We start from the raw sequence: 14516 nt of genomic DNA, 5'->3' as shown, positions 1-14516 counted from the left end.
TAAGAGGGTGAACTTTGAAAGTAGTTCCATATGGGTTCCTGACTTAACTCTATGATTTGTGGGCTATGGGATGTTGGGCAAGTGATTTAATCTTGCTAGGCTCCATTTCCTCATCTGGAGTTAGTAATAGGACCTAGGGTGTTATGGCAGCCTTTGAGATGGCCCCCAGGGATCTCTACCTTCACACGTTTATGCCCTTGTATAATTCCCTCCTTCTAAAACCCCCTTCAGTGTGTGCTGGATCTAGTAACTGCTTATAACCAATAGTAAAGAGCAATAATGATGGGACATCACTACTTCTTTTTTAAGATTTTATTTATTTATTTGAGAAAGAGAGTACAGAAAGAGAGTGAAAGGGAGAAGCAGACTCCCTACTGAGCAGAGCCCATTTCAGGACTCGAACCCAGGACCAGAGAGGATGACCTGAGTTGAAGGTCATCATAACTGACTGAGCCACCCAGGTGCCCTGAGATAGGATGTCACTTCTGAAACTGGGTTGCCAAAAGGTTGTCTCCTTCTCCCTCATCTCTCTCTCTCTTTTCCTCCATCTCTCTCTCCCTCCTTCTCTCCCTGCCTATATCCTTTCCTTCCTCCCTCTTCCTTTTTCTGGAGAAACGAGCTGCCATGGCAACAGCCAGCAAGGATATGAGGTCAGCTAACAGCTCTGTGAGCAGCCTTGGAAGTGAATCTCCCCCAGGTCAAGCCTTAAGATGACTGCGGCCCCACCTCAGGAGACACCCCAAGTCAGAGCGATCTATTGAAACTACCACCCAGATTCCTGATCCACAGAAACCATGAGACAGTACACACTTGTGAGAGGATACATACATGTTGTTCTAAACTGCTAAACTTGGGGATAATTTGTTATGCATCAATAGATAACTAATACAGTTACTATGAGGGTTGTATGAGATAATGGCCTTTCATTCAGGGGAGAAGTCCTGCTGGAAACAGTCTCATACAAGGTGGAAAAAAATCCACAACAGCTTCTAGAATTAGTCAACTAATTCCATTATAAATATAAATAGATAATCAAAGGTCCCCAGACATTCAAGAACTGAGTTGAACAAACAGCACAGCTGACTTAAGAGTCAAAAAATATTTTAAAAATCTCTGAAATGATAATTAGTATCTTCACAGAGATTCAAGAAGACATTCACTTGTAAATAATGTTATTAAATACAATAATAATTGTAGCCTCTAATTATACTGAAGTTTTCAGTAAATAGAGAGGAACTCTTAGAATTTAAACTTGAGGGGGGGTGCTTGGGTGACTCAGTGGGCTAAAGCCTCTGCCTTCGGCTCAGGTCATGATCCCAGGATCCTGGGATCGAGCCCCATATCCGGCTCTCTGCTCAGCAGGGAGCCTGCTTTCTTCCCCTCTCTCTCTCTGCCTGCCTCTCTGCCTACTTGTGATCTCTCTCTGTCAAATAAATAAATAAAATCTTTAAAAAAAAAAAAGAATTTAAACTTGAGGGGCATCTGGGTGGCTCAGTTGGTTAAGCATCTGCCTTCAGCTCAGGTCATGATCCCAGAGTTCTGGGATCAAGCCCATGGTGGGCTCCTGCTCAGCGGGAAGTCTGCTTGCCTCTGTCCCTCTGATCCTCCCCCTGCTTGTGCTCACTCTCTTTCTCTCAAATAAATAAAATCTTAAAAAAAAAAAGAAAAAAAGAAATTAGGGCACCTGGGTGGCTCAGTTAAGCGGCTGCCTTCGGCTCAGGTCATGATCCCAAGGTCCTGGGATCGAGCCCCACATCAGGCTCCCTGCTCAGCGGGGAGTCTGCTTCTCTCTCTCCCTCTCCCTGCCGCTCTGCCTGCTTGTGCTCTCTATCTCTCTGTCAAATAAATAAATAGAATCTAAAAAAAAAGAAATTAAAACTTTATTGCCTAAAATTTTTGATTTAGTGGACATCCTGGAAAAAATACCTGAGAAAATCTTCCAGAAAATAGAGAAAGAAAAAGAGATGCAAAATATGTTATGAAAACGAAAAGACATAAAGTTATAACCCAGGAGATTCAAAGTTCATCTAGGAAAAGATCCCAGCAATGAGAACAGATAATGAAAATAAGAAAATTAAAAAAACAAACAAACACAGAATCATCATCTTGATCCACATAAGAAAAGCATTCAATAAAATCCAACATCTATTAATGATTTAAAAATTAATACACTAATGAAAACTTTCTTAAACCAATAAAAGATATCTTAAAATAAAAAACCTAGAGCAACTGATTAGAAGGTATCACTCTGAGTTACCTTGTTTTATTGAATTCTATTTCACCCAAACCTGAATGATATGCATATAAAGTTAAACTTTAGAGTTTTAATAAAACATAACTTGCATTTAAAAATTAACATTGTCTTTAAGTCTACCACAAACAGATTTATTGGTGAAACTTTAGAAGCATTCCCATTAATATTAGGAATAAAAGTATAATACTTGCTAGTTATTGCCAAAATTGTAATTGAGATATTATCTACTCCAACAAGACAAGAAAAATAAATGATGTTTAAGAGAAGAAAGGTCTACACCAATATGATTGACTGAAAAGAAAATATAATGATAATCTATGGATATAGTATGAGAACCAATAAGGGAGCTCAGCAAGGTTATTGCATATAATAACAACATACAAATATCTGTGAAGTTTCTATATTTCAAGAACTACCAGTTAGAAAATGTAATAGGAAAACTATATATCCATTCAAATAGCTACAAAAATTATAGCTAGGAAGAGAAGATCTTTATGAAAGAAACCATAAAACATCTAATACCTACAAGAAGTTCTAAGTAAATATATGTAAATTTAGGCAGACTTGAAAATGTTACAAACTTTGTCCCCATCCATGAAATATATTATGTGCATGTTTCAGAAAAATTACTTAAAGTGAATGTGAATTGGCTAAGCCAATTTTGCAAATACAAGCAAATAGGGAAGTTTCACCATCCCAAATTTTACCACGTCATACAGAGCCATAGCTATAAAAATCATGAAATACTGGTATAGGAATTGGTTACCAAAAAAGCCCATAATCATAAATGATTTGGTGAAATGAGCTCATTATTTGGACAAAAATGAAGTTGGATTCCTACCTCAGTCCTTTACAAAGGTGAACACCAAATTCCCTGAGGACCGAATTGTCAACCATGAAACCAGAAATCTAACATAAGACATTGTCAGAGAATTTTTGCCTTCTCTTAATGGAGGCTTTATTAAATAAAGTCCCAAGTCTCATACCATAAATGGAAAACTGGTAGTTCTGAGTACATCAAAATTAAGCATTCCTATTTGAAAAACAAATCACGTAATTAACTGGGAGATAGTAACCTGAGAGAATGTGCTTGCAACATATGAAACTGATGAGGGACTAACATCTAGAAAATAAAAGAAACTCAAAATCAACAAGAAAATATGTAAACTCCACCAGAAGAATTCAGAAAAGGACAGTGACGGTTTGCAGGTGGAGAAGACTGAATGGCTGACAAGTAAATGATGAGATGCCCAAACTCAGGAGTAATTAAGGAAATACAAATTAAAACAGTCAGATACCACTTTACTCCCATGAGACTGGCAAAAACTGGAAAGTAAGGTAATAACTGGGATCTCCATGCATTGCTGATGGGTTCCTGCATTTTAGAAAACCACCTGTCAATATTTTGTGAAAGTATATCAATTTATGCCCTAGTACCTAGCATCCCCCTCCCCTGAACATAGGTACTTCATAGGAACCCTCACACAAAACCACGCAGTGACATGTAGGAGGATGTGTACTGCAACACTGTTTGCATAGCCCAGAGCTATAGATCACCAGCTGCCCATCGCTGGCAGAAATGTAATAGAAAACTAACCAGGGATGCCTGGGTGACTCAGTCAGTTAAGCAGCTGCCTTCAGCTCAGATCATGATCCCAGGGTCCTGGGATCGAGTCCCACATCGGGCTCCTTGCTCCACAGGGAGCCTGTTTCTCCCTCTGCCTCTACCTGCCACTCTGCCTGCCTGTACGCTATCTCTCTGACAAATAAATAAATAAAATCTTTTTTTAAATTTTAATTAAAAGAAAAGAAAACTGTAACCAACGTGTGCCTTGAAATACTGTGCAACAGTTCAAAGGAATCAACTCGATGTACACACCGTGCATAACACATCTGAAAATCCCGATATTGCTTTTAAGAACTAAGAAACAATTCCATCTGTTGCATAAAACTGTTTGCATCACTTGAACACATTTACATCCCAAATAACAACATCCATTTTACAATGATACACAGGTGTCCAGGCAAATATATCAAACACATATGAGCAGATACCTATGGCAAGGGTAGGTGGGCAAGATGCGGGAGGGGATAAAGAATATGAAAATAGGGGCTCCTGGTGGCTCAGTTGGTTAAGCAACCCACTCTTGCTTTAGGCTCAGGCTGTGATCTTGGGGTTGTGGGATCGAGCCCATGTCGGCTGCGTGCTCTGCCTGGAGTTTGCTTGACATTCTCTCTCCCTCTCCCTCTGTCTCTGCCCCTGCTTTCTCTCTCTCTCTCTCTCAAAAATAAATAAATCTGAGCCTGGGTGGCTCAGTGGGTTAAGCCTCTGCCTTCGGCTCAGGTCATGATCTCAGGGTCCTGGGATCGAGTCCTGCATCAGGCTTTCTGCTCGGCGGGGAGCCTGCTTCCCTCTCTCTCTCTTTGCTGGCTGCTCTGCCTACTTGTGATTTCTGCCTGTCAAATAAATAAATAAAATCTTTAAAAAAATAAATCTTTTTTTAAAAAAAGAATATGAAAATGAAGTCAAAAAAAAAATGGGTAGAACCTTGAATGGGCCAACAATAACACAGTTGGTGAACTCAGGAGTATGATCAACTCAGCTGTTGGCACTTGAGATCAAAAAACATGTTTCACGGGGAAGAACAAAGGGTCAAGAACAGCCAAGAAAATTTTGAAGAAGGGAAGCAAGCTAGTTGGGTTTATCCTATCAAATATCAACACTTTTTATAAAAGTATAACAATTAAGGCAGGAGTCCAATAAAAAGAAATCTGAGGAATGACAGCTGTGCAGGGGGCATGAAAACCAATGACTGGAATTTTAACAGGAAGTCAGAAAGCTCTAAAAAATATAGATCATCCAAAATATTGACACAGAATCTAGACGGACTTGATGAAATCAGATGGCAAGTAACAAAAGTAACAAAAACAATATGGTTACAATATGCTGTATCCTTTCCCCTTTCCACCATCCCTCTTCGCAAGTTTTATTAACTGTATCTCCTTTAAAGGACACAACTGTAATGACACTTAAGTCCAATTACACAAAGTCATTCTTCGGTAAATGATAAATCTGTAAGACTTTGAAGCTGTCAGTTGATGATTTCAGTTTCACCTTTGGACAAAGCCCAGAAGAATTAATTTTTCCATATGATAGAGAACAAAATGTAAATGTTAGAGATCTTGACAATGTACACATAATGACAAAAAGCAGTTGGGAGGCGAAATGATTTGCCCTTCAGAAAAGCAGATGACAGGTGTCCAACCTCTAGGGAGGAAGTGGGTGCTTTAGGAAAAGTGTCCATCATCATTCCAACCAGTGGAATATGATACAGACGTTCAGAGGTAAGAGACAAGAGGAAAGGGAAGAGAGGCTTCAGAGATCCAAAGAGCAAAACGATCTAGAAACAATGAAAAAGCACACTCTCCACTGAGGTTACAAGGTAGCAGAAATCCAGCCCAAAAGTGTTCCTAGGACTCAGGTGACCCTGAGTTTGGGTGTTTCTGAACCACAAGATAACTGTGGGTATTTCAGAAACCACAAGAATGAGTGTGGAGAGAAAAAAAAGTTCTGTCTTCGTCAAACTCTGAAGCTCTTAAAATCAGTCATGAATGGCCCTATTTTTAGAGTTGCTAAGATCTGGTCATTCACAAAGCAAGTCAAGTACTTTACAGTTAGTCCACTTGAAGCCCTGAAGTAGAGATTGTCACCGCCATTTCCTGACGTGTTTGTTGAATTACGTCCCTTTGGAGGGAGTGTGTCCAGTTCACATCAATTCCCCCTTTAAGGTGTGTGTGTGTGTGTGTGTGTGTAAGTACTTTCCCACTTCAAAGCCTCTGCTCGTGCTATTCCTTCTACTCAGTGGGCTCATACTCTGCTCCTCGCATGGCTTCTCCTTCTCATGCTACCCATCTCAACTGAAATGTCAACTTCTTAGTGAGGCCTTCCTTGACCCTCCTACCCAAGTAAGCCCCTTGCTGTCATCTGTTTTTCAGTCCACTAACAGTCATCAAACACCTCTTTTGTGCCAGGCTCTGTTCATTCTCTGGCCATAGAACTGTGACCAGATAAAGGTCCCGCCCACAAGAAGCATTTTAAAATAACTTGTTTCCTTTTTTTTTTTTTTTTCCTAGAAGCAGGGGCTCTCTTCCCTTGAAATAAAGGCTCCATGAGGACCTGGAGGACAGGTCTGCTTAGCTCATCATTATAGGCATCCCCAGCACCTGCTATGGTGCAAGACATATATTTGGCACAGTATTTGTGAGTGAATCAAGGAATAGATGACTTCTTCACTTCACCACACTGGCCATCAATTACCTGGAGCCCAAGGGACACTAGGCCTGAGTTAAGCCAGATGCTCTCTCACAAGAGTTTGGAATCTGATCCACAGATACAGATGGGCTGGAAGCCACATGAGAAGACACTAACTCCTGTGGTAAGGTCCCCAGATCTGCTCTGGTCCTGCCTGCCCCACAGCTGCATTGCCTCACTCTTCTTGGAGCTCCGGAAATAAAGCTTCCTTTCAATAAATTTCCCAAAGTCAATTTTAGTCACTCTCTGCATCTGGCAACTCACAAGTGCAATTGATTAACACAAAAGAACACTAATTGGCTGATATCAAAATCTGGTTCAGAATGCTTCCGTTTCCCATTGTTCTTAGAATAAAACCCAGACCCCTTACCAGCGGAGGGAAGGTCCTGCCTGGTCTGGCCTTGCTCACCTCTCCCACCTCATCTCCTGCCCTCACTGGCCCTTCTATTTCTTAAGCACCCTGAGTTCTTTTCCACCTCAGAGCCTTTCTACTCGCTATTTGAATTGCCTGGAATGTTCCTTTCTCAGCTCTTCAAACATCTGGCTTGTCTTTAACTATCAGATCTCCACTCAAATGTCATCTCTCCAAGGAAATCTTCTAAATATATAATGGGCCCCGCCCCGCAGAACTCCATTGGCACATGCCCATTAGAACTTTAGGACTACATAGCAAGGTGTAGGGAGCTATAAGGGATAACAGAGTATCCCCCAAAGCAACAGAGGGGCCAGTATCCATCCTAGGTCTCAAGGAAAGAGGGTAAGGGGCTCTCTGGAGCCCAAAATGAGAGTTCCTTGGAGAGGCCGCCTTGGAGGAGCTGTGACTTCAATCCAGTGATTCCACAGCTCAAGGCAACTCAACAAGGAGAGAACCAGAGAGGAAAATAGACTGACATCATTCTCCTCCCTCCTTCTGCTCTCCTGCCAGGGTTCTCTGTTGGCTCAACCCATCTGAAACCAGAAGGTAAAGAAGCCTATTGAAACAGAAAAGTGTTTGGCAAACATTTTCTGTAAAGGACCAGACAGGAAATATTTTCAGCTTTCTGGGCCATACAATCTCTGCCACAATGACTCAACTCTGACATCATAGCATGAGAAAAGCCAGACACAATACACAAATGATTGAATGTGGCTGTGTTCCAATAAAACTTTATTTACAAAAACAGGCAGTAGGCCAGAGTGTGTTGGGCCTGGATGGTGAACATTCGAGATAGTCTGTTGGGTCAGAAGATAGGGTGGAGAGAGGTAGAGTGTGTGTCTAAGGTTCAACAGGATTCATCTAGCATACCTTTTCCAGCCACCCCACCTAAGTTCCTGCCTCCCCCAAGTCACTGTCACATTGCCCTGTTGTTTCCTTTCACCACAAATCATAAGCATCTTATTTGTTTGTCCATAAGAGTAGGGATCACGGCTTTCCCGCTGGCCACACTATCCCCAGTGCCCAAAATAGTGCCTGACACCTGGTAGCTTCTCAAATATTTTTGAAGGAATAGGAAGACTTAACCAATTACAGCATGACACAGGTTGATAAGACCAAAGCATCTGGTCTCCTTAACTCAGGTGCACCAAATGATACCCTCCAAACATAAGAAAGTCAGCTCTCCCCTCCAGCCCTCCTGTAAGTGCAATTCTTGTCTATTCTGTTTCAGTCTTTATGACTCCCTCTCCAGACCAGGCCTGCTCACCGATCACCCTAGTTGCCCCCACCATCCATGCCCCCAGCTTGTAATTCCACACATCAACGTTCAGCCCTTCAGACCCTAAGTGGTTTGCAGTGCACGTTCTTTGGAAATGATTCTGCTTTAGGAGATTCGTCCCTCACCTCCAGCGCAGTCAGCTGCTTCCCGTCTCCATTTCTTCCTACTTTCCTGGGTAGGGCAGTGAGAGGAGGAAGGAAGGGTTTGGGAGCATCTCTAAAATAAATTCCCTTCTTCCTTATTCTTAACACAAAAGATGACAGAGCTCCAAAATTAACCAACAAGAGGGAAAAAAACCAACTAAATTATCATAAAATTATTAAAATCATCAAAGACCATTCAGCAGAGGATCACAATGTGGGAAGGGTTCCATATAGGGCATTAAGTTAAAAAAAAAAAAAGTCGGGGGCGCCTGGGTGGCTCAGTGGGTTAAAGCCTCTGCCTTCAGCTCAGGTCATGGTCCCAGGATCCTGGAATCGAGCCCCGCGTCGGGCTCTCTGCTCAGCGGGGAGCCTGCTTCCCTTCCTCTCTCTCTGCCTGCTTCTCTGCCTACTTGTGATCTCTGTCTGTCAAATGAATAAATAAAATCTTAAAAAAAAAAAAAGTCAAGATACAGGGGCGCCTGGGTGGCTCAGTGGGTTAAAGCTTCTGCCTTCGGCTCAGGTCATGATCTCGGGGTCCTGGGATCGAGCCCTGCATCGGGCTCTCTGCTCAGCAGAGAGCCTTCCCCCCTGCCTCTCTGCCTACTTGTGATCTCTGTCTGTCAAATAAATAAATAAAATCTTTAAAAAAAAAAAAGTCAAGATACAAAATGGTGCATACAATGTAATTGCAAGTGTGTGGAAAAGCATTTGGATATACACAAGGACCGGGAGGTTGCATGGGAACCATCAATGGCTAGGATATTGGGGTGTGGGTGACTTCTTTCTGATTTCTAGGATCACTGTTAGAACATTTGCTATTTGGTTCATCCAGAATTTGCACAGTATAGTCCAAAACACAGCATTACATTACTACATATGATCAATTATTATATATATGATACATGATGCTATAATATATAGTAATAACATAGTATCATTATATATATAATAATGGTGCTTGCCATTCACCCTGCAAGAAAAATGATAGGATAGATACTGCTCTCTGGTACAGTGGAGGACAGATGAATGGGAAAAGGATTGCATTTTAAGTTTGAAAAAGTTTATGTTTTGTGCCCCTCTATCCGGAAATGGTTTCACTAAAAGGCGTGGTTTTTTAAAATGAGCAGCACAGAATCTGTTTCCCCCTCATACTCCCTCTCTCCAGGCTTGCTCCCCACCACCACCACTTGCGATTCCTGTGAGAAGATCAAAATTGTTGGAAACTGGAAAGGTAAATGGTTTTCTAACAATATTAGCCAACAAGACACTGTAGCAAACCCCTGAGACCACAGCAGTTACTTTATGACTGCCAATGGCTGGTACTTGAGACTAATGCAAAATTTGGCAGGAGATACGTTCAACTTTTTATCATTCCTAAAGATCTGGAACCCTACTCTTGTATTTTCACAGATCAGCATAACCTCTATCATTCTCTCTCTCACCACTTCCTCTCTCTCTCCCTCTCTCATCTTTCTCTCTCTCTCTCCCTCCTCTCTCCCCCTCCCTCTCCTCTGCTCTCTCTTCTTTTCCTTCCTTTCTCTCCCTCCTCTCTCTCTTCCTCTTCCCCTCCTCTCCTCTCCTCCCTCCTCTGTCTCTCTCCCTCTCCTCTCCCTCTTCTCTCTCTCTCTTTCCCTCCCTCCATCTCCCCCTCTCCCCCTCCCTGCCTCCCTTCTTCTATTTTGGAATCCTAGACATGGCTAAGATCAAGAAGCATAGATTAAGAATCACCCCACTGGGGGCGCCTGGGTGGCTCAGTGGGTTAAAGCCCCGCATGGGCTCTCTGCTCAGCAGGGAACCTGCTTCTCCCTCTGCCTCTGCCTGCCTCTCTGCCTACTTGTGATCTCTACGAAATAAATAAATAAAATCCTTTTAAAAATCACCCCATTAAATATCATAGATCTGGGGATCCATTTGGCATTGAGAAGTTCTTTGAATCCATCTCATTTCATCTCATTCGAATCACTTCATTTCTGTAGTCCATTGAATCTATGATTGTTCCCTTGGCCTACATTTTAATTTTACATTTGGTATGTATCTTATGATACAATTTCTCAACTAGCCAATCTGATTTTTTTTTCCTGCCCTTTCGAAGACAGATATCTCCCCTGTAAGATCACAAGTCACAAAGAAATGATCACAAATGCTCATAATTGGTACAAAGTCACAGCATTATTCATGTCTCATTTAACAATGAAAACACACCAAAAATAACCTAAAAACCTAATGATCAAGGAATGGGTTAATAAAATAAGCAATAATAAATAATAATCTATTGAATCAATGGGAAATTATGCATACTATAAAAAATATCTGCAAGGAGGGACACCCGGATGGCTCTGTTGGTTAAGCCTCTGCCTTCAGCTCAGGTCATGATCCCAGGGTCCTGGGATCGAGCCCCGCATCAGGCTCCCTCCTCGGCGGGAAGGCTGCTTCTCCCTCTCCCACTCCCCCTGCTTGTGTTCCTGCTCTTGCTGTCCCTCTCTCTGTCAAATAAATAAATAAAATCTTTTTAAAAATATCTGCAAAGAATGTTAATGCTGATATAACATTGAGTGACAAAAACATAAAACTATCTATAACCCCACTTTATTGGAGAAAAAAATATGTATGTAGAAAGGGAACAAGAAGGAAGTATTATCTTATTTTTGTTGTGGTTACCTCTGGATAGTGGGATAAAGGTGAGCTCTCTTCTTATTTAGACTTTTTTTTTCCTAACTTTTGAGGAATGAATATACATGATTTTTACATTTGGGAATAAAATGTTTTCAAAACATTTTATGTTTTGAAATGTAAGGTGCTACAATCAGGATCTAGAAAGCCCCAATAAGTATTCCCTCTCATTTAAAAAGAGGGAAGGGACTGCCACACTATTAAGCAATCAGCCAGCAGGCTTCATGCAAGAGCAATAAGCTGACCTCTCAAGAGAAAATTAGTGACGCTCAGGAAATTAGAACTGGGAGCCCCTGAGTGGTCTAATGCATCCCTCAAGAATTAGCACCATATACATTACACTTTCTGGTGTGGGCACTTGCTTTTCAATTTAATTGTAAATATTTCAAGTGCTTGCAATTTCACTGCAATGTTTCAGACAAGTCAACAGCAATTAATCCACCTTCTCTGGGTGGAATATAATAACTCCAGCAAACTTCAGAAATGTCCACGGAACTCTCTGGCCTGCTAGCTGAGCAAGGATCTTAGATCTGGTTTAAATCCCGGCACCTCCATTTCGCTGTGAGACCTAATGTAAGTCCCTTCACCTATCTGGTCACAGGTTCCCTCATTTGCAAAAGGGAAACCTCTCCACCTACCTCACAAATGGTGTTGTAGGAATTACTTTTTTAAGAAATTTAATCAATTTATTCAAGGGAGAGAGCCCGTGAGTGAGAACACGAGCAGGGGGAGGAGGAGAGGAAGTGGGAGAAGCAGACTCCCTGCTGAGAACGTTGGGTGGGGGGCTCCATCCCAGGACCCCAGGATCATGACCTGAGCCCAAGGCAGACACTGAACCCACTGAGCCACCCAGGTGCCCCAGCGTGCTGTAGGAACTAAATGAGCTGATGCACCTGGGGAATGATGACAGTAGGTACTCAGTAAATTTTGGTGATTCTGGAGTGTTGAACCAATGTTGAAGGGCTGTTTTCCTGGCAAATTCAATAATCCCTTCTTTTGTATTTCCCCGGATGGCACAAGTGGGTTGGCATGAGCAGTACAGTTCACAACCTTGAATCAGCAAAATTCCATTTGGTACCCAAACCTTGGGCTTAGCCACGCCAACTAAATTCACCAGCCCGAGACCACAAATATGGCTCAGACAGCACCTGCTGGGCCTTTGCGCTGTTGATAAGAACTGCAGTGGTAACACTAGCCTTGGGGAAGGGAAAATGAGGACAGAGTAAAGACTCATATATGCCATCCGATCAGTAGGGTTTGATGGATCGTTGATGTAGAGGCTGAAGGAAAGAGAAGAGTTCCCAAATTAGATGACTAAATGCACAGTTCATTAATTCAATGAATGTCTACAGAGCACCTACAAGGGACCAGGAACTGTTCCAGGCACAGAAGACACGGCAGCAAACCAGAAGGGGAAAAGATCTCTGCTTTTGTGAGTTCACCTTCTGGGGGGAAGACAGACAACAAACAATAAATAAATAAACAAAGACCGTTTCTGGTTGTGATAACCGTGATGAAAGAAATAAAGAAGGTAATGGGATGGAGAATAAGAGGACCATACTTTAGGACGCCTAGGTGGCTCACTTGGTTAAGAGTCTGCTTTCGGCTCAGGTCATGATCCCAGAGTCCTGGGACAGAGTCCCACGGTGGGGGGGCTCCCTGCTCAGTGGGAATCCTGCTTCTCCCTCTGCCTGCTGCTGCTCTGTCTGTCTCTCTCTAAAAAATAAATCTTTTTTATTTTTTTTTTAATTTCTTTTCAGCGTAACAGTGTTCATTGTTTTTGTAGCACACCTAGTGCTCATGCAATATGTGCGCTCCCTATTACCCACCACCTGGTCCCCCAACCTCGCACCCCCTGCCCCTCTAAAACCCTCAGGTTGTTTTTCTGAGTCCATAGTCTCTCATGGTTCACCTCCCCTTCCAGTTTCCCTCAACTCCCTTCTCTTCTCCATCTCCCCATGTCCTCCATGTTATTTGTTATGTTCCACAAATAAGTGGAACCATATGATAATTGACTCTCTCTGCTTGACTTATTTCACTCAGGATAATCTCTTCCAGTCCCATCCATGTTGCTACAAAAGTTGGGTATTCATCCTTTCTGATGGAGGCATAATACTCCATTGTGTATATGGACCACATCTTCCTTATCCATTCATCCGCTGCAGAGCATCTATGTTCTTTCCACGGTTTGGCGACCGTGGCCATTGCTGCTATAAACATTGGGGTACAGATGGCCCTTCTTTTCACTACATCTGTATCTTTGGGGTAAATACCCAGTAGTGAAAATGCAGGGTCATAGGGAAGCTCTATTTTTAATTTCTTGAGGAATCTCCACACTATTCTCCAAAGTGGTTGCACCAACTTGCATTCCCACCAACAGTGTAAGAGAGTTCCCCTTTCTCCACAACCTCTCCAACACACGGTGTTTCCTGTCTTGCTAATTCTGGCCATTCTAACTGGTGTAAGGTGGCATCTCAATGTGGTTTTAATTTGAATCTCCCTGATGGCTAGTGGATGATGAGCATTTTTTCATGTGTCTGATAGCCATTTGTATGTCTTCATTGGAGAAGTGTCTGTTCATATCTTCTGCCCATTTTTAGATAGGATTATCTGTTTTGTGTGTGTTGAGTTTGAAAAGTTCTTTATAGATCCTGGATTTCAACCTTTTGTCTGTACTGTCATTGGCGCATATCTTCTCCCATTCTGTGGGTTGCCTCTTTGTTTTGTTGACTGTTTCCTTTGCTGTAAATAAAATCTTTTTTAAAATGTTTTTAAAAAGAGGACCCTACTTCATTTAGATGGTCAGAGAAGGACTCTCTCAGGAGGTAACACATGAGGTGATGGGTCCTGATGTAAGGGACCTGATGAAAAGAACCCACCAGGTAGAGAAGAGAGGAAGCATTCCAGGAAGAAGAAGGAGATGGTACAAGAACTTGAAGTGGGGAAAGGCTAGGTGCATTTGAGAACAGAGGGGGAAAAACACCTCTGTAACTAAAGCGTAGTGAAAGGAGAGAATTAGTAGGACAGAAGGTTGGAGAAGTGGACAGGACTTGGCTAAGGACTAAACCTTGAGAAGCAGCTTCTTGGGGGCAGATATTTTACTGTTGGCATGCTGAGTTTGAAGAGCTGGAGGGGATCTCCAAACTAAGGACCCAGCACTTGGTCCTAAGAACTAGAAATCGTAGTGAGATTCGAGAAAATGTCCACTGTGTCAAAACCACTAGGGAATGTTCTAAAAATACAGATTTCTCAGATATTAAAATACAGGTTTCTGGGATATCACCCTGGGAGATTTCAGTTCAAGTAGGTCTTGGTTAAGATCTGGAAATCACTTTTGCAGTACTCATAGGTAATTCTGACCCATTCGTCCAAGAAATATTTCTTGCATTCCTATTATGTGCCACAAAAACTCCAAGTGCTAACGATACAGCTCTGAACAGATT

Source organism: Meles meles, chromosome 12, assembly GCF_922984935.1.
Source record: "Meles meles chromosome 12, mMelMel3.1 paternal haplotype, whole genome shotgun sequence".
NCBI classification, from domain to species: Eukaryota; Metazoa; Chordata; class Mammalia; order Carnivora; family Mustelidae; genus Meles; species Meles meles.
This window is presented reverse-complemented; position numbering follows the sequence as displayed.